Below are 20,356 nucleotides of genomic sequence, written 5' to 3' on the forward strand. Positions count from 1 at the left end.
CCAGGGAAAAGCTTAGTCTGGGAAAAAGGTGCCCCTCCCCTGCCCCATGGCCGGCGCCCCCTGTTGCAGCTGCTCTCAGCCCACACAGGGCTGTCCTAAGCAGGCACAGGCAGCCCCATGCAGACTGCAAGCGGCTGCAGTGTGCAGCACCAACCACGGGGCAGGCGAGGGGCCGCTTTTCCCACATTCAGCACCAGTTTGTGACCTGCCCCCGCTGCCAGCCTGGGCCCTGCACCAGCTCTGGGCTCACCCACTGGAGCTGTGCCACAGCAGCAGCAGCTGCTCGGCACGGAGGAAAGCAGCCCCCCACTTGCCACACCAAACAACGTTTGCTGCTGCTGCCCGACCAGAGCTCGCACACTAGGCAGCACAGAGGTGGCAGTGGCAAACACTGCCCAGCACAGCAAGAAGCAGGGGCGGGGCACTTTCTTATGCACCGAGCAGCTGCTGCCACCACAGCATAGCCCTCACAGGCGAGCCTGGAGCTGGTGCAGGGCCATCACACCGTAGCCCTCACAGGCAAGCCTGGAGCTGGCAGCAGGGGTGGGTTACAAGCTGGTGCTGAGCATAGGAAAAGTGGCCCCTTGCTCACCCCGCAGCCGGCGCCCTGTGCTGCAGCAGCTCACAGCCCACATGGGGCTGTCTATGCCTGCTCAGGACAGCCCCGCGCAGGCTGCGAGCAGCTGCAGCAAGGAGCACTGGCCCTGGGGTGGGGGAGGGGCCACTTTTCTCCATGCTAAGCACCAGCTTGTTCCCTGCAGGGCCCAGAGCAGCGCGGCAGGAGTACAGGGTCCCAGCCAGCAGGGGCTCTATGGAGCCGGGCCAGCTCAACCCTCTCCCTGCTAGTGCAGCCTAACCCGGCTCCACAGACCCCTGCCAGCCTGCGCCCCACTCTGGGCCCCAATGGTGCTGGTGCTGAGACATTGGGACATTGGTCCCAAGATGGTGACCAGGGGGTGGGGCATCTGTCAAGGGGCAGGGCTACCCATGTGGCCCTCGACAGCTTGCCAAAACTGCGTAAGCGGCCCTCCACCCAAAATAATTGCCTGCCCCTGCTGTAATGACTGCCAACAGGATGTAACCATTTTTCTAACAATTCTGTAGCACTGGTGAGATTCTCCAAGCATCACTGGTTAACTATGTTAGTCCTCCTACCAAAGTTAATATTTCAAAGTACATCCAAAAATGCCCTAAGAGCAAAAAGCAGCATATACCCATAAGCTTCTGTGCCTTATACATCAAGACTAGCCGCTCAGATTTTCCCACAACATGCCAATTTTACAGCCATCCAACACAGTAGGTATGGACAGCCCAAAAACTGTTGTATCAAGGGTATGTGTTGAACTCTTATTTTCTATAACAGTGTTAAAGAAGCATAATGAGTTGTGTATGTAGTTGGAGATCTTTTGACATTAAAAAAAAAAAAAAAAGTCAATTTCAGACTTTGATTACACTGATCCATTAGTACAAGGATGAACTTTTAAAACATAACCTACCTAAGGATACTGGGTTTCCTAGCTTGGTTATCCAAAAAGAAAATACAGTTAACAATAACGTTTGTTACAGTTTTGTAAGATCAGAACTGAGCATAATTGACATTTTTGTGTGTAGGCTGATTTTTTCATTATGGCATTTACTTATTTTTATGAAGGCAGTTTTCTACTACCACTAAACATTCTGCAAGTCCAGAGATGTACAGAAACACAGAAATACATGTCTGTCGCCCAGCCTGTTTGGAAGAAAGGGGAAGGGGGGGAAAAGAACAAAACAAATAATTTTGTTATTTGTGTTTGTTAGTCTCTAGCTAAAAAAAAGAGCTATAATTTATGTTACAGGGGTGTAGGTTGTAACTGTGTTGGTCTAAGGACATAGGCATTCTTTGGGTGAATCTGATATCTTTTTTTAGACCAACTTAAATAGTTGGAGAACAATTTTTAAGCAAGCTTTCGGGTTCAAAAACCCTTTGTCAGGCTAAGGAAGTTGCAGCAGTTGATGTGTGCTCTTCCTGGATGGAATGAAAAGTAAAAAAGCCAGAGGCTGGGCTGGTATGCATACAAGACAGGTAGTCAGTGAAAATGTAGACTGAGGAGTCAACGGGTAAGAGACAAGCTGGGGGGGGGGGGAAGGAAGACACATTTCTCACAAGAAAACCACTCTCTCCAATTTCTCAGTCCTGATCCTCACAGGAAGCTTACAAAACACTTCCCAGAGATGAGCCTATGAACTCCATCAACCTCCTGCGTACTAAAAATGGATTAAATATAGACATTGGATTTATGACACATTATAACCTGCCTGACAGCTGACTTCCCAGGTACTTCTCCACTATTCATCCCCCTTCTCTCCCCTGTACCCAGCCCGTCTCTCACCCATTGACTCCTCAATCTACATTTTCAATGATTGCCTGTCTTGTATGCATACCAGCCCAGCCTCTGGCTTTTTTACTTTTCATTCCATCCAGAAAGAGCACACATCAACTGCTGAAACTTCCTTAGCCTGACAAAGGGTTTTTGAACCCGAAAGCTTGCTTAAAAATTGTCTTCTCTTCTCCAGGCTGAACAGTCCCAAGTCTTTCAGCCTCTCCTCATATGACCTGGTCCCTAGGCCTCTAATCATGCATGTGGCCCTCCTTTCAACTCTCTTGAGCTTCTCCATATCCTTCCTGAAGTGCAGTGCCCAAAACTGGATGCAGAACTCCAGCTGCGGTCTCATCAAGGCTGCGTAAAGACGGAAGACAATGTCCTTAGTCTTGCTCGAGATGCCTCAGTAGATACATGCCAGTGTTTGATTAGCTCTGCCAGCTACAGCATCTCACTGGTGGCTCATGTTCATTTTGCTGTCTATCACGACACCCAATGAAGAGTTTTCAAAATCAGTACCAGTGTAGGAGAACCGAGCGCCATGCTCAGATAAATGAAAACAGATGGACCATTTTCACAATCAGGAACAGCAGGAATCCAAGTTTTCTGTTCACTGCAGAAAACAGATACCAATGCAGATTTTCTCCTTTAATAGAAAAAAATGTGGATTCTCCCTTTTCTCCTTTAAAGGGGGGAAACACAGGTTTCCCTTGGTAGGCTGGCTGAGTTCCGCCCAGCAGCAGTGGGGGGCACAACCCTGCACTGCTGCTTCCGTGTCCCACCATGGTGGCACAACGCTCCCTCCAACACTGCATTCAACTGATACCTACATATACAGTCATGTTTCATTTTAATCACAAAAAACACGGATTTTGGGGGTGTTAATCAGAGAATTTGGGAATTTTAAACTGAGAAAACCAGGATCCCTCCTGAACAAAACCTGGTATCGAGGTATTTTGTGTACCTGGTAATTTTTTGTACTGGGTATCCTATCCGTTGTCAAGGCCAAGTTGCTAACCTGCACTGCTGTGGGTAAACTGACTTAACTAGTCCACCTGAGCAGTGACTAGAAACAGAATGATTTTTCTGCTTCAGTTTCTTGGGAGCACCACTCAACAGGAGTTGTTCCCCACACTGTGCTTAAAGTTAGAACACATAATTAGCTGTGGGCATTCTTCTCATCTACAAGAACATGCAACTGAATGATTAAACAGAAGTAGAAATTTATCAAAGCAGCAGAGCAATTTGTTTTCTATTTAGTGCCTTCTGAAGGGAAATAAAGGCAGAACAAATTTTCTTTTTGGCCTCAGGTGTCATATGCAAGTAAATCAATATACACAGCATTTTAAAGATCAGTCTGTCCAACAGGCAACATTAAAATGTTGTGTGCGCCAACTAGAATTTTGGTTGTTCTAGACTGCCAAACAAGAAATATTTTGTAGCCTCATATATTTACCTTTCTAAAGAACCATGGCCCCTTTCAAAATCACCTCTGACAACTACCAGGAACTGAGTGATGAAAGCCTACTGATTCAAGCCCAATTCTCACAAAATTCTAGATCCCTTCATGTCCTGGCATGCATGCCAAGACAATTCCAGTGAAACCTGCACCTTGCCACTGCGCTACATTTTATTTTGCCAAGAACGTAGGAGTGATCTTGCTCCCTAGAGTTTAAAAGTACACCATCTTGTAGTCATACACAAAAAACTTAAACAAAAAACCTGCTGAAATGTTTAGGAAAAAGCCACTGTTTTAAAAAAAATGAAAGTTTAGTTTACTTAAATATTTTAACTTCTATATTTCATCAATTCTTAATCTAACACAATAAGAATGTAAAATTAAGTTCTTGATACATCACCCCAAAATTTGATACACATATATAATTAGTGAGGTGTAAAAATGTTTTTAGTCACATATATCAATTTATGTTAAAAAGCTTATGAATGTCTCATGAATTGAGAGATACAGTCCAACAATCTTACAAACTAATTTTTCCTTAGCCTTACCACAAATTTGTTAAAAGGTTTGCAAATAAAATTTTATGCCTGATCTGTGTCATGTGCATTTTTAATGAGCAACAATTTGAAGATTATTTTTCTCCCTTTGGCCTTCTATGAAACTAAAATCATAACAAGGAAGAATGCTAATTACTTGGTTATTTGTTCCTTTTGTCTGAAAACTGCTACAAATATAACACAATGTATAGGGACCTAACTCAAACCATGAAAAACAGCTGTTTCCACAAACACCGCAAAAAACAGTGGTTTCCATGATTTTGTGCGAACTTGCCGGAAAAACAACAGCTTATCAAAAATAAAATGCTGGCTCCCCAGCGGGCTGCTGTGGCCCAACCTCTCCAACCACCAGCAAAAAGGAGTGGGGGCCACATGAAAGGCAGCCCTCTCAGCTAAACACTGGGAAGGGATGGGTCTGCCACAGCCCCTTGGCCAATCAATGGCCGGGGGGGGGGGGGCGGGGGCGCGCGCACCAAAAAGACTGCAGAAGTGGTGGCCAGACTGACCCATGACTGAACCATGGGGGAGCCATGACTGACCTGCAAAAATCACCCATCTGCTGCCGCATTTTGGACAGGTCCCAGTACATGTTTAGGGACCTACCCAAATTGCAGCAAACTGGGCCTAAATCCTGTGGCACTCTACTGTAGGAGATTGAGGACTCTCTACCTGCTTCAGAAAATCTACCTTCCCCTGCCCACCGAACATGATGACTACTAATTAAAAAAAAGCAAATACTACAAAGTAAATTCAGCATTAATTTCTCCCCCCACACACACACACTTCTGTCTCCCAAGAAGCTTGGGAGGCACTGGTCGAGTATCGGAAACATTACTGAATTCTGTAGCAGAAACCCCCAGTTAATGAATGGAACAGGGGAGATCTTTTTGTTTGGGGGTTGTTTTGTTTTGTTCCTTGCATTTCAGAGTCACTCTCTCACTGGTACCAATAAGGAAATAGTGAAAACTGAATTACTACTACGAACCATCTGCAGATGCAGGAAGACAAGAGTGGTTTACATTTTATTCAGATTTAATTCTGCACAAGGGCCACAAACAATTTTTTTACTTTAATAAAGAAGTCTGCACTCAGCAAATAGTGTGTTACGAAGCAAATTCTATACCTTTAAATTCTCAGTACATATGAAAGTGTGCATACAAACATTTTGTTTAGTTCCACATCTCCTGAAAGTCTGAACTATTAAAACTATTGGTAAATGAGAGAGAGATGTGAAAAAAAGATCAAAAGGAAATTTTAAGTAACTTGAACTAAAGCTGATTCACTTTACCCTATAACTGAAGGATTAAGAGGCATAACTTCAGTTGTGATGAATATTTGCTTTCATGACTAACAAAAGCCCACCCCCCTTCCACACACAAAGTGAACTGCAGAAAGGAAAAAGAATTACATGAACTACAGAGTTGCTACCAATGACTCTATATCCATAATATAAACCTGCTGTGCTGGAGACACATACACTTATGGATATATATGCATTCACAAGTTAAAAAGAAAACCAAAAGCACACTTCTTCAAATGATCTAAAGCTGAAAGTAGCAGATTTGAGCCAATATTCACCATGCAGCAACACACTCCCAACATAAATGCTTTCTTAATAATATTTCTCCATATTTAAAACTAAACAAACAAACAGGTTTGGAAATATACAGATAATATTGCTTTCCCACCGAGTGCCTGAACATCAGAAAGGACTACTGAGGAAGTTAAAAAGCAACAGGAACATGCCTCAACTGTGGAGGTGTGATGTCCTAGTGACTACTGCACTATTTGAGACTGACTTAACTCTCTGTTTAAACTCTATTCTGCTATGCCACACATTTCAAATGTGAACTAATATTATTTCTGTGTCTCTGTTTCCCATATGTAGAATGGAGGAATAATTGCACTTCCTACCTCACAAGGAAGTGGTGAGGATACATACATTAAAGATATTAAGGCAGGCAAGGTTCTTTGGGTAGATGTGATATTTTTTATTAGCCCAACTAAATAGTTGGAAAAAAGTTATTTGCAAGTTTTTGGGCACAAACACCCTTCTTCAGGCAATCTAAAGCAGTGGTTCTCAACTTTTTTGCACCAGGACCCAACTGTAAACATTGATGGCCAGTACTGATCCAGTGCCCCTCACTCCTGACCCACTGCCCCCTGCCCCCAGCCTCGCAGTGTGTGGGACAGATGAGGGGACAGGGTATGAAGCATGGGAGCCCCAAGCAGCCTTTGGCAGGCTGGAACTCTGCCAGGCTGCAAGGGAAAAGCCACAGGTTTCCCATGTTTTCCTCCTTTAAAGCAGAATCCACTTTTTAAGTTTTTTGATCCATTTTAAAGTTTGTTTGTGACCCATTCATATACTCTTGCAACCCACTTTTAGGTTGCAACCCACGGATTGAGAAACGCTGATCTAAAGCACTGAAAACCGGAACTAGATAAAGCGTTCCCTGAAATTTCAGTTTATATGTTGACCAAAAAAACCAAAATTGCACACGCGCACAAAAATCCAGGGGTTGGGACTGTTAAAAAAAATCTGGAAAATGTGACTCAAGTATAACCAATACAAAAGTGTCTGAGTTTGAAAAGAGACTGAAATACCTGAAGCATGAACTGCCTTATTCACAAGCCAGCCTTGTGAATTATTTTCCTGCTCAAAGCACATGAGAATGGACAATTATTGAATAATGAAATACTAACAGTTAAGGGCCACTCATTTTTAAGCCACATGTGGGGGCTGTGGCAATGATATTTTTTTTTGTTCCCAGATCAAGAAGCAGCCCTAGTCCAAGGACTCCAGAGCACCATATAAACTGCACTAAAAGGAGATCAAGGCTCAAGGAGCCTACTGGAGACCATTAGTGAAAGAGCTTTTCTTTATTTGTTCCCTCTTGTATGGGGGACCTGACATGAAAAGCTGAACCTAACTCATCTCTTAAAATAATTGTACTAAAAATGTGTCCTTTAAATTATTCTAAATTTTCAAATACGAGTATACCTTTAAAAAACATGAGGCGGTACAGATGGTAGGGAGTAGGACCATGAAAACAGGCTTACTGTCCCTTGAAGAGGGATCAAATGCCAACAGTTTGGGAAGCTATGGGTTAAAGCAAGGGCATCAAACTCACCCTGCACCCTAGGCCAGATCTAGCCAGGTGGCACAGGGAACACAGTGGAGGCCTCCAACCTGGGGCATGGGAAGGAGGAAGCAGCAGCTCTAGCATATGGCAGGAGCTACAGCTGTGCCCTATGCCCCAGGCTGGAGCCAGAACTGTTGCCACCACCACCGTGCCAGGGCAGCAGCTCTAGCTCCAGCATAGGACATGCGGTGGCTCCAGCACAAGGCAGCAACAGAGCTAGCATCCGAGGAGATAGGGCCATAACAGTGGGCACGAGCAAAGTGACCAGATAGTGACAGGGCTATATCTGCCCTTGTTCACTCTTCTGTCAGTGATCAACATGTACATCAGGACCCAGTGGCCCCAGATTCTGTAGCAGACCACTCTTCCTGGCCCATCCCAACTTCTGGCACCTGCCAGTAGCCCAGTAGACCAGCCAGAACAGCTCCACAGAATGGATGCAGCCTATAGGCCATACATGTGACCCCTCTGTGTTAAATGATCCAGGGTAGATGTGCACCTTTATAGACTAATATATATGAGAGAGCACAATGAAGGTATCTACTCTGCATTCTGACTTCAAACTAACACAGCTAACTACTTCTCTCTGCTTAAAGGATCCAACCTGTACCTTAGCAACTATGTGAACGTTCATCATTTACTATCAACCCATTAGAATTACAATGCCCACCCAATCTTAGTTTTGACTTCAACTCTGGAAAGCCTGAGCATGATGCCATGGCATACTCTGGGGACTGCACAAAACCATTTACACTACATACCTGGGAGCATGGGTGAATATAGGTAGGGCTTACTTTTTCAGCAGCATATCTGCCTCTCTGAGAAAGCAACATAGACACACTCTAGAGCAGGGATCGGCAACCCCCAGCACACATGCCAGAGCACAGCATGCAAGGCCATTTTCCTTGGCATGCCACAGCCAGCCTGGGCTTTGGGTAGCTGCCACCAGTAGGCCTGTGCAAATAGGGAAGTATTCGATTCAGATTCGGCCGAGTCGAAGGACAGTGATTCAATACAGAGATTTGGATCACTGTCCTGAATTGATTCAGCTGAATTGGCTTTGGAAGATTTGGTGATTTGGATCAGCTGGGGAGAGCTGCAGGAGAAGCCCCCACAGTTGCCCTGGCCAGCTGCATCCCCCACCCAGCCCCAGCCTAGTCCTGGCACTCACCAGATGCAGCAGCAGCAATTGGGACCTCTGGGCACTTATGGCAGAGCACCCCAACCCCACACGCAGGGCAGAGCAATAGGGGGCAGCAGGGATTGTGTGCCCCACCCCACCTGCCTGGCTTGGCACCCATGTAGCAGCTGTTGCACCAAGCAACACGGCTCAGCAGGGCGCCATGCACTGTGTAGAAGCTGGGGCCACTGGGGCTGAGCGGTGCCAGGCTACAGCTAACAGGTGGAGCCACCCCAGCTCCCAGACAGCATGCAGTGCCCTGCTGAGCTGCACTGCACCCGTGCCATAGAGCAGCTGCTGCATGGGTGCCAGGCTGGGGCAAGCAATCCCTGCTGCTCCCCACTGCTCCATGCTGCTCAGGGGGGCTCTGCCATGAGCCCTCAGAGGCCCTGATACTCACTGGCTGCAGCAGTGGGTTCAACACTCTGCCTGCCTCTGCCCCAGCAGAGGGAGGTGCAGGGGTTATGCCCTGCTGCCACTACTCCAGCCAGTGCGCCGGGGTGGGGGCAGGCAGCAGCAATGCAGGCACAGCTCACTCCAGGCAGCAGTAGAGAACATAGCCCCCGCTCCCAGCACTGCCACACCCGCATCAGCACTGGGAGTGGGGACTCTGCCCTGCCGCTGCTTGCCACCCAGCATGGGAGGGCACAGGATGCAGGAATGGCAGTGCTGGGAGGGGGGGGCTGTGCCCTGCTGCCGCTTGCCCCCTTCTCCCTGGAGCGTGCCACACGCACATCCCACCCCCCTCACCCCAGCTGGGCAAGAGGCAAATGGGCAGAGCCCCCACTCCCAGTGCTGCCACACCAGCATCCCACACCCCGCCCCCCCAACTAACGTGCCCCCCTGCCATAAGTGCCCTCCACCAACCCCAACAGACTTGTCAGCTGCCTGTTTAGTCTATGGACAAATGTCCGAAGTAGCCAAATCTTTCCCGAATCAATTTGGAGCTTTTACTTGGTTTCCCAATTTGATTCGGATTGGGAGATTCAGTCCCTGAATTGGGCCAAATCTCCTCCAAATTGAATCAGCTACTGAAGCTTCACACAGTTTTAGCCACCAGCCATAGAGCCCAGACTCCTTGCAGCACGTAGCCGGGAGGCTGCAAGCAGCCCAGGCTCTGTGGCAGGCAGCAGCTTCCCAGAGCCCAGGCCAGCTGCAGTTGAGAAGCTACAAACAGCTGTGCCATGCTCCACAACCCCTCTGTGGCTGTGATGGCTGCACACATGGCTCCAGCACACAGCCAGGAGGGAACCTGAGGGCAATGCAGACCTGGCCCTACCCCCTGCTGTCTTCCCAGAAGCACACATGCAGCTGCTGCTGCCACAGAGCCAGTGCTGCAGAGTCCAGCACAGCTGCCTGCTGCAGCTGCCCAGAGCCCAGGCTGGCTGTGGCAGGCAGCCAGGAGGCTGCAAACTGCTGCACTGGGTTCTCTAACCCAGCTTCATGGTGGTGGCAGTTGCATGGCCCCTTGGGATGGACAGTACAGGAGAGACCAGGATTGTGCTGTCCCAGATCCCTTCCCACCTGTGCTCCCAGAGGCACATACACAGCCACCACCATGGAGCTGGTACTGGGCCTGTGGAGCCCAGCGCAGCTGTTTGTAGCCACCTGGTTGCCTACTACAGCCAATCCAGGCTCTGGACAGCTGCAACACGCAGTGGGCAGGCTGTAAACAGCTGTGCTAGGTTCCACAGCCCCAACACCAGCTCCAGAGTGGCAGCGGGTACACACGTACTTTGCAACACGTGGTGAGGAAAGGGCCAGGACAGCGCAGCCCTGGCCACTCCCCTGCCATCTGCTTGGAGGCAGAAGTGCAGCCACTACCAGCAATGAAAATTGGGCCCCTCACAGCTTCCCCACCTCTGGCACGGCAAGCCAAGGCATGGGTGGAGGCTGGGGTGTTTTTGGCACTCCAGCCAAAAGCAACTCCTGCTCTAGAGCTTCTCCCTCCTCCAGTGCTGCCACCATCTGGGGGAGAGTGAACAGGAAGAGAACACTGAGCATGGGCAAGGAGCACAAACAAGAGGCTGTCCAGGACTAGCTTTCCTCTTCTCTCTCACTCACAGCTTATCCCATAGGGGAAAAGAAGGGGTAAGGACATGTTTGTGCATGTGGGTGGGGGAAGGAAAGAAGCAGGAAATCAGAGGTATGAAAAGCAAAAGGAAGAGAATGAGTCAGTCAGTGGAAAATAATGAAGGTGATTAAGTGGAAAGGGAGAGACATGGAGTGCACTGGTGTGATTTTTAGACATGTCAGAGTCCTAAGATTTCAAATGAAATCAGCCAGACCTTTAAATGATTAACACCTCTGGAAAGTTAGGTTCACAGGTATTAAACTTGAGACTTGGCAGGCACTCATCCCGCACATTAAAACAGATAAAACTACCAAAGACCAGGGCCTTCCTTTCTCCCTCCAGCCTGGACAGAAAAGCAGAGCAAATAAAGAAACATAATGGAGTGTACCATCATTAATATCCATGCTAACAGACATGGTGGATGATCCTAAGGGTGTTTTACAGTAGAGTATATAGAAGAGGAAGCAGTGACTGTTCTCCCTGCTTCCACAGGCCCAGAAAGGGAAGAAGCAAAAAACCAGCCACCTTGTTTTAAAGCAAGAGGGAGATATTGACAAGAAAACACAAAAATCATGTTGCTTTTACCCAAGTACTTGTCTCCACACACACACACACACACACACACACAGTTATTTCTGACTAACTGCATCTATATATAACAGATACGCTTGTGCCTTGTTAACCCACTAGGCCAAGTACAACAGGAACAGAGTATTCTTATTCCAAAACCAGAGCATCCACATAGGGAGATAATCAAGCATTATTCAGGCATTAATAAAGTTACTTTTTATGTAGGATAGCCCATCTGGGTAAACAGAAGTATTAATTTCTCAGTTCATCTGTGATGTCTGGGCCTAGTAGTTTCCTGACCCTCTCTCTCCATTGAGTTAAAGAGAGTAGATTCTTCCCATTGACACTGCATTTGGATTAGGCTTAAAAAAACCCTAAACTATCAACAGGTCATTCCCCTGCATTCCCCCCACACTTCAACAGGCTTCTGACTGGACCTCATATGCTTGCTTTGAGAAGCCTCCAGTTCTCCTCCTCCCTTTTCTCTTTTTGTGTTTGCTACGCACATTTCTTTACAAGTTCTTTCTGTTACATGCTTTTGCTTTTCCAATAAATTCCACCCCAACAAAAACTCCTTATCAAAGCCACAATTAGTGTCTGTAAACCTAAACTGCAGCAGAATTACACTAACCAGATTCTTGCCATTTTGCCTGTCACCATTCAAAAACTAGCGGTCAACTGTGCAACTGACAAAGAACAAGTCAATTTATCTCTGCTGCCTGGAAAGTATTCACAAGACACAGACAAGCAGACAAAGTAATTACTGATTGTGAAGGAAGACCAAAAACAGAGCTAGGGAGAGGGGGCAGTGGCAAAACCACCATCCTTAACTTCCAAATTGCAGCAGACAGGATACTAAAAGGTGGAGTCTATATAAATAGAGGACTGGAATACGTCTCCTGGTCCTTCGAGTCCAATACTCAAGGAAAAGAACAAGAGGGAGAGAAAATGCTTTTCCATTCCAGTACTAAGACAGGGTTGGGGGAGGTTTTCATTTTCAAGCAAAACAAAGATAAATTTAGGCCCTGAGAAGGGGCTCACAGCAAGTCCATAGTAGGAATACCAGTAGTCCCTTTTTCCTCAGAATAGAAAGAACAAGGTGATGCTCCTGAACATTAAGACAGCCATCTCCCACCTTTTGTATTAATGCTGCCTGTTAAAGAGCATGGTTCACTACTAATTTAAAATCATAGAGAATTTAAGTTGGAAGGGACCTCAGGAGGTCATCTCATTCACCCCCCTGCTCTAAACAGGGGGGTGAATGAGATAAATCCCCAACTAGATTATCCAAGCCAACAGTTAAGAGTGTGTTAAACTTGTTGCACTACCTACCTAGAGAGGCAGTGAGCACACTGGCACTTGACAATAGGTGAAAGTAAGGTTAAAATGTTTTAAACATGAAACTAAGTAACCCCCTGAGCAGGAAGGAGATATGGAACAAGAAAATAGACGAATGAGAGCAAAAGAAGTTACTGTGTAAACCGCAAAGATACATGATGCCACAGAACATGTGTGCTAAGAAAAAAAAAAGGAAGCAAATGCTAAAGCTTTTAATAAAATGTTGCTCAAATAATATTCACTGGAACATATCTAACAACATTTCAGCAACATTTATCAAACCATATACTGCCACACATACACCATCCCACTACTCAACCAGTTCTACCCTTAGCAAAATTATTCAAATTCATTATTTGACAAATGTGACTGACATTCAACTGATGTCTTCAGCCATCTCACTAACTCTAGTAGTAAGGTATATTTATCAAAATGAAAACTGATCAATACTTAACAGCATACAACCACTTATCCTTGCAAAGAAGTGTCACAGTCCTAACTCTGTTCTCCATTTTTCTGACAATCATCTTGGTTCTCATTAAAGACCATCTTCCTTGTGGAACTGACAAGGAATACCAAATGGATGGAAGGTTCTCCAATCTGGGACATTTTTGGTCAAAGACCAAAGTACTCAAAATAACCATCCATCCTCAACCTTCAACATGCTGACTGCACCGTCCTTGCACAAAGCCACGGAAGTCTCCAGACCAGGCTGGATCTTTTCAGAGAAGCTTATCAAACTTTGAGCCTCTCTCTCAACATCAAGAAAACTAAAGCATTGTCCCAGGCCACGAACATGGCCCAACCCCTCCCCAAATTACCACTGAAGGAAAGATTGTGGAGGTAGCCAAGTACTTCCCCCTACTTCAGCAATTGCCTCTCTCAACAAATCTCGATGAGGAGATCCAGCACAGGACCTGATGAACAAATGCCTCATTTGGGAAACTGCTTCAGCATATCTTTATTCATCGCAATCTCCAAAACGACGCCAAGATTCAGGTCTATAATGCAGTTATCATCCCCACACTCCTCCAACGGAAGTAAAACACAGATGACCTACTGTCATCATCTCAAGAGCCTAAAGAGATATCACCAACGATGCCTCCAGAAAATCCTCCACATCAAACGGGAAGATCGCCACACAAATACCAATATCCTTGCTGAAGCCAGCGTTACAAACTTTGAGTAGATGATCCTCAAGCACTAACTTCATTGGATCCTACACTGTGAGAGAATGCGGATGCCTCAGACTTGACTCCCAAAACAACTGCTCTACTCCCAACTGAATAACAGCTTGAGATCTGGCCGGAGGAAATGCTACAAGCACACATTGAAGGCATACCTCAAGAAAACAGATGTCAATGTCAAGACTTGGGAGAAGCTGGCTGCCGACTGATTCCAACCATGCCACAACCTCAACAAAGTGACTGCTTGCTTCGAGGTACAGTATCTTGCTCTCAAAGCAGAGAAGAGAGAGTGGAGGAAGGCTAAGGAGAAAAATCCTGACTTACAGTCCACCCTCCCCCTGCTGAAAGACCTGCAGCTTCTCTGAATGGATCTGTGGCTCAAGGATGGGATTCTTATTGTGTGGGCCGGGAGCGACCCAAGCCCTTTTCCGCGCTGCACGCAGGCTGTGGCCAGCAGCCCGGGCACACCGGGTCGGAGAGGGAAGGCCGTCGAGCTAGAATTAGGCACAAACGCGTATTGGTAGTTTTAAAGATTGCTTACTTACACCGAGATGGCAGTGGTGTAGGCTGGAAAGCTTGCTTGAGTTGCGGTTACAGACAGGAAAGAAGAGAAGCGGACAAGAGTTCTAAACTCGTGAACTCTAGCCCAATCCGGCTGAAGGCTCTGAACACGCGAGCCTGTCGTCTCAACCGAAGAAAATACTCGTCCGAAAGAGCTCTGAATAAACTCACACGAAGTTTGCTAGGCTCCGTGGGTCCTTCTGCTCACTCATTCACACGGAGTTTGCTAGGCTCCGTGGGTCCGGTTCTTTTGCGCGCGGGAAGGGATACGTCTGGATTGCGCTCGGCAACGGGGAGAGGCTAGAGGTTGATCAGACCTCCGTTGCCTGCTTTAAATGCACTGGGTCCATAAGGATCCGCAGCGCTTAGAGATCTTCACACAGCGTGAAGTCTCCTCCTCACTTGTTCGTGGAGTCCTCCAACTTGGGCGGAAACCACTCAAGCCTTTTATACGGCTAGCAAGCCAATCACTAGCCGCCACGTGTGAATAATTTAGAACTAGCCAATAATGGGACTCAAATTAGCATACAAATGGCGGGAACTCTTTGCAAGGAGCATTTCTGTGCTGCAACAAAGAAATGCACCCTGCAAAGAAAGCTTCAAATTGGCGGGAAATTCTCCCTTGCACCGGGGTTCTCTTTTGCAGCAGAAAACTCCACCGTGCAAAGAAGCTATAATTTAGCGGGAACAATTTAGCAGTGCCGAAGCACACAAAAACAAAAATCACACCCTTTGGGTTGTGACACTTACGTCACCTCAAAACCCATCAATAAGCTGTGGTAGAGATCATCCTTCAATTGAGCAACTGCCACTGACAACTACTTATTCTTTTAAATTTGGACTATATGATGACACAGAGGTTCCTTTTTTCCCTTTTCTTTCTGTTTTTCTTAAATAAAGCTAAATAAGCTGGGGTCAGCTTTTCAAAATCTGATTAGCAATATGTTGTATAACTACAAGCCTTCTTTACAGCCAATTGTGCCAATAGTTAGAATCCAAATCAGTTAAAAACTATAGTGTAAAAAGAACAAGGGGCAGCTGGCATTCCACACAGAATTATAAGAAAATGTCCTAATCAAACGTGGATGTTTTTATAAAATACCTGCTGTAAAATATCTACCATATACAAATTATGTTCTGGCACACTATGCAGCTTCTGTTAGCACTCATAGGGGGCATATTGTACAATGATTTTGATGCAACAGTTAGCCTGCCCTAAATTCATACTGGCAAAAAGCTTTCTATATCAAGTCATCAGGTATTCCATAGAAGAGCACATGACAACTTGATATGAAGACTTTATCTTGTAGTCTTCTTGATATAAAGTCTACTTTTTCTCGTTTCTTTTGCACATACTTGGCTGCATCCAAAGGCAGCAAAACACTAAGGTTTCTCAAATGGAACATCTATTCTAAAACAAATCAAAATCTGCAATGAACTTGAAACCAGTTCTTTCCTCAGGAAGAGGAAAAAAAAAAAATCTTTCAATGGTGTCCTCACTCTCTCCCCATATATTGCCAGATGAGAATTTTGCAGATCAAAAAATGAAAAGCTAAATGGAGTCTATTAGGAGGAGCATCCATGTTCTCTGCCACCAGACAGTCACTTAGGTTAACACATACCAATCCCCGCTACCATTTCTTAACTCTGGGTTGATTGACTCCACTAGTTAAAGGAGAAGTGTTATTTCATTGTCCCAATATGCATGTTCTCCTGCATCTGATTCACATACTAATATTAAATATCTACACTGCTCAAGGATGTAGCACAAGGTAATGCAAAAGCCAAAAAAATCTTAATTTAAGATAACACTCTCTAGGCTCCAAAAGTATACAGGAGCATGACTCAGTCAAAGAAACCCTGGTACTGCTCTTACTCCAGAGAATCAAGCAAATTAGAATGAGTTTGGGAATTAGTGGTCAGCCTCAATTTTGAGAACCCATAAAAGCTATTGATTTTTTTTTTTTAATTTGTGAGAAAGCTCACAAAAAGAAAAATCAACTTATTTTGAAATTATGCATATGTACTTGCATTACTCCAACGCAGTTAGTTGCCAACATGGAGTGGTAAGCAGGAAAAGGGTACATAACAGCATTTTAAGATTTAGATTAATAAGAAAATGTTCACATGCCTTCCACCACCTTCTACATCTCAAACAAGCACCCCCAACTCTGAGGTCTGAACTGCAGATATCAAATTTAAGTCTTAAATCATCTTGATTTCTTTTTAAGTCTTCTTCCCTTATGTAGCTTTATTCACCAAACTACCATGAGGACCACTGTATCCTTAAAATTTAGTATAATGCTTTGGAGACAGCAGGAGGGAGAAAAGTAAAAAGAAAAGGGGAAAGGAGGAAGTGGCAGTAGCTAGGAAAAAAAACCATGGGCACCTAGGTTGAATATTACTCAGCCAAGGTCAAACTGTCCAGGCAGATCTCCAGTCTATGAGGGCTAGAATAAAGGACATCCAATACAGAAAAAAAATATTCCAACAGTTGGCAATACTACCTAAAAATGCTGTGTATCCTGTGTAACCAATGATAGGCCCCCAACCTCATGAATCAAAACTAAAAGTTCCAAAAAATTGATGGCATCCACAAGTACATTAACAAACTGTTCTGAACATCCAGGTTTCACCCATGTGAAGTTGACATTTCACATTATTATTTAAAAAGGTTTAAAAAAAAAAAAAAAAGTCAAGAAAAGCTAGTAAAGGTACAAAGAAATAAAGGGCTCAATTGCATATCAGCTTTGTATTTATATTACTCATGGCAATTTTGACAAGTCTTGTCTTTATATCCAACTCCACATTCTGCAAAACCAGAGCAAAGTATGAAACACAGGCTCAGCTAAAGAAAGCAAGATGTGCTATAGGGTGGCCACTGTACAACAGCACAGAGGTGCTGTGGCACAAAATGGGTATGGAAGTTTAAAACTGGGGGGGATTAAATAAATAATGCTGTCAGTCAAGAGTAGGATCTAAAAGGAGAGTTACAAAGGCATCCAGGCTGGGAAGAGAAAAGGGTACTTCTATCTAAGATTGAGGCATACTGACCAAACCGTATATAAGTGTTCAAGAGCCAAGTTAGGGAACACTGTATTCCACTCCTAAAACAGCAATAGGTAGGGGCAAACTGACTCTGCCTGAATTTAATTTAACTTGCATATGATTAGCTCTTGACCTCATATCCATCTATTTAAAGCTTTCTCCTTTACCAGAGTATCAAAGCTATTCAATTGGTCAAAAGTATTTAAGACCATTTTAAACTATTTTGACTAGAATATTAATAAAAATTTACCTCCAAAAAGCAGTAAAACCGTCAATAAGCTTGTCCAACTCAACCCAGAACAATTATAAAAAGAAGCTACTACTACGTAATGAAAATCTGGTAATCAAAATTTGGTGACAATTGTATGAGACTATGGTTCTTACTAGATACGTGCAATCTCAAAAGTCACTCCGGTAACCGGCACTATTTGACTACCTAGATACTTGCGTGATGGCCCTACCTAAGCATTCCAGTCACTGATCCCACAGAGAAGCCTAAACATCATAGAAATAAATCCTATTGTGGTCAAGTCAAAAACACACTGATGATAGAGAAACCAATACTGCCAAATCCATTTCTTATGCTAAAAAGCTTTAGACTCCAAAAAAAATCATTCATTCAGTACTTTTCACAAGTACCAAATTTCACTGAACTAGTTTTCGAGATATATTTTAATTAAAAAGCTATGTTAAAACTAATCATACCCCTTCCGGAGATCTGACCATACCTCATATCAGAATTTGAGATTTACATAGACCAGCTATAAACTCCCCCCAAAATGCCCTATAAATTTCAAATTACAGGGAAATCAAGCAAGCAGTATGGAAACCATCTGAATTCATTACATATTATACCAGACAGCAACCTGTCAAGCTGCTAAAGTAGCAATAGGAACTGTGCAGTTAAAAAAAAATCCTATAAAGGGCCCTTCAAGAAGAGCATCCATTGTCATTTAGCTCTGCATGGTAGCTGGTTTACTTAAAGCTGACCTAAAAAAAAAAAAAAAGGGGGGGGGGGGGGGGGGTAAATGGGGTCCTACTTTTCTTTTCAATATTGTATAAAGGCAGCATGAACCAACTGGTTTCTGCATATTTTTACCTGGGGGAAATGGGGGAGGGGGGTTAAGTCTTCTTTTCTGCTTTTCCTGGAAGACTCTATGGACAAATAGAGAACCAGCAGGACCAAGACACCATGGGTGAACCCAAATGAACTGACAGAATAAATTATGTACAGGTTTCCCTCACTTTATGCGGGTTCTGTATGTGTGATTCGCTCTTATGTGATGACCCTTTTTATACCACAATTTTGTTATAAGCGAGGTAAATTCACTCTTATGCATCGGGATGGTGGAAGCCTGCAGTCGGCTGTTTTGTACGGTGCACTGAGAGAGTGACACGCACCAAAATATATAGTCTCTTATGTGGATCTGTGCTCCTCACTCAGTCTGCAACATGTGTTTCTCTAGTTGCCATCCCCATTACATTAGTGCCCTGTGCTTGTGTGCACTGTCTGCTGTTGGCAAGTACCAAAATTGTCTTGTAAAAGTGGGGTCTGGGGGGCAGTACAGTCAAGGTCTTGGAACATATCCCTATTTGTAACATGGTAAAGTGGGTTCCCTTTATGCGAATTCGAATTATGCACCATGGGTAATATTCCTTTGGTAAAATAAAAACAACTAAATGGCCTTCAACATATCTTTGTGTCTGATAAGACACCATGCCCTCCCCCCCATGACAGATGATTTTTTAATCATTCCAACATAAGGAACTGATGCCTTCACACTGGAAACCAACCTTCATGGGCCACCCTGGGAATGGAAAGATAAATAAGTGCAGATTGCACCAGGAATCCAGGTCTTACCAGTCTCAAAGCTCGTAGAAGTTTATTTAAAGATCAATGCCCAAATTTACATTGTTAAAGACAAGCTTAGCTGTTTCTATCAAAAAGCTGATGCAACTGGACATCAAGAGGATTTATGGAGTACCCAAGTCCAAAGGTTTCCTACAAATACTTGATCTTGAGTACTGGCATCCGCATGTGGTCTCACTCTCTGAGAATTATGGAGCAGTAGGTCATATCCTTACATACAAGGTGTTTTCATGACACTGTCCAGAAATCACATTAGATTTATAACAAAGTAACGTGTAATTTTTTAAAAATATAATATATATATTCTAGGCACCTACAGTTTACTGAAGTAATCCAGCTTTATTCGGCTTTCTTCAAAGGTGTTAAGCAAAATGTAGCTATCAAGGGATATGACTGACCACCAGTGAACACCCTCTTTTTTCCCCTGATTTTTCACAGTAGTTCTTTCAGCAGAAGAACAAGGCTGTCACTTTCCCTCTTCTGGGGAAAGCAGGGCAAGTGCACTAGTGAGATAAAAAAGGAGCACACAGCTACATGCAGCTGAAGCTGTGGCAGCATCCCATAAAACCCTACCTAGTTTTCTGGGTTAAAAAAAAAACCCAACAACAATACTTCCATCATATGAAAAACTTATTTGGATGCAATCAGCTTAAAAAAGGAAAGTTTCAGGCACAGTTAAAGATTAACTTCAGTGAGGGTAAAAGGTATGGCACATTAACCCCGCCCCAAAAGATCAAAACCCATCTGAGCACAAAGCACACTGGAGTACAGGCAACAAAGGGAGACTCCTGACTTCCCACAAGCCCAGCCAGCCTGCAAACACTCCCGCTGGAGAGGAGCTTGGCCTCCATCCTCTGCTCATCCATTGGTGCTGAGACCAGTTGAAAGGCCCCACAGAGCAAGTGGGCACCTACTTGCTAGGATACAGTCTGAAAGCACAGATCTGCCTTCTCCAAAACCACAAATGTGGCAGTTACGCTCTCATGGGTCAAGCCTGTTCCCATCAGCA

General features: G+C 44.7%; 1 protein-coding gene across 11 annotated transcripts in view; it reads right to left on the bottom strand.

Annotated features, from left to right (window-relative positions):
• Positions 1-20,356, bottom strand: part of TCF20 (transcription factor 20) — a 209,778-nt gene that overhangs the window by 100,834 nt on the left and 88,588 nt on the right. Inside the window, exon 1 of one of the 11 annotated variants that reach the window (XM_025192419.1) lies at positions 20,262-20,283. The exons of 9 other annotated variants lie outside the window; for them this stretch is intronic. The gene's annotated coding sequence lies outside the window, so the exon portion shown is untranslated. Of the gene's footprint in view, positions 1-19,664; positions 19,687-20,261; positions 20,284-20,356 lie in introns of those variants that run through there. One more of the 11 variants, XM_025192420.1, reaches the window with a different exon arrangement.

The sequence above is a fragment of the Alligator sinensis genome, unplaced genomic scaffold (assembly GCF_000455745.1).
Source record: "Alligator sinensis unplaced genomic scaffold, ASM45574v1 scaffold1081_1, whole genome shotgun sequence".
Lineage (NCBI taxonomy): Eukaryota > Metazoa > Chordata > Crocodylia > Alligatoridae > Alligator > Alligator sinensis.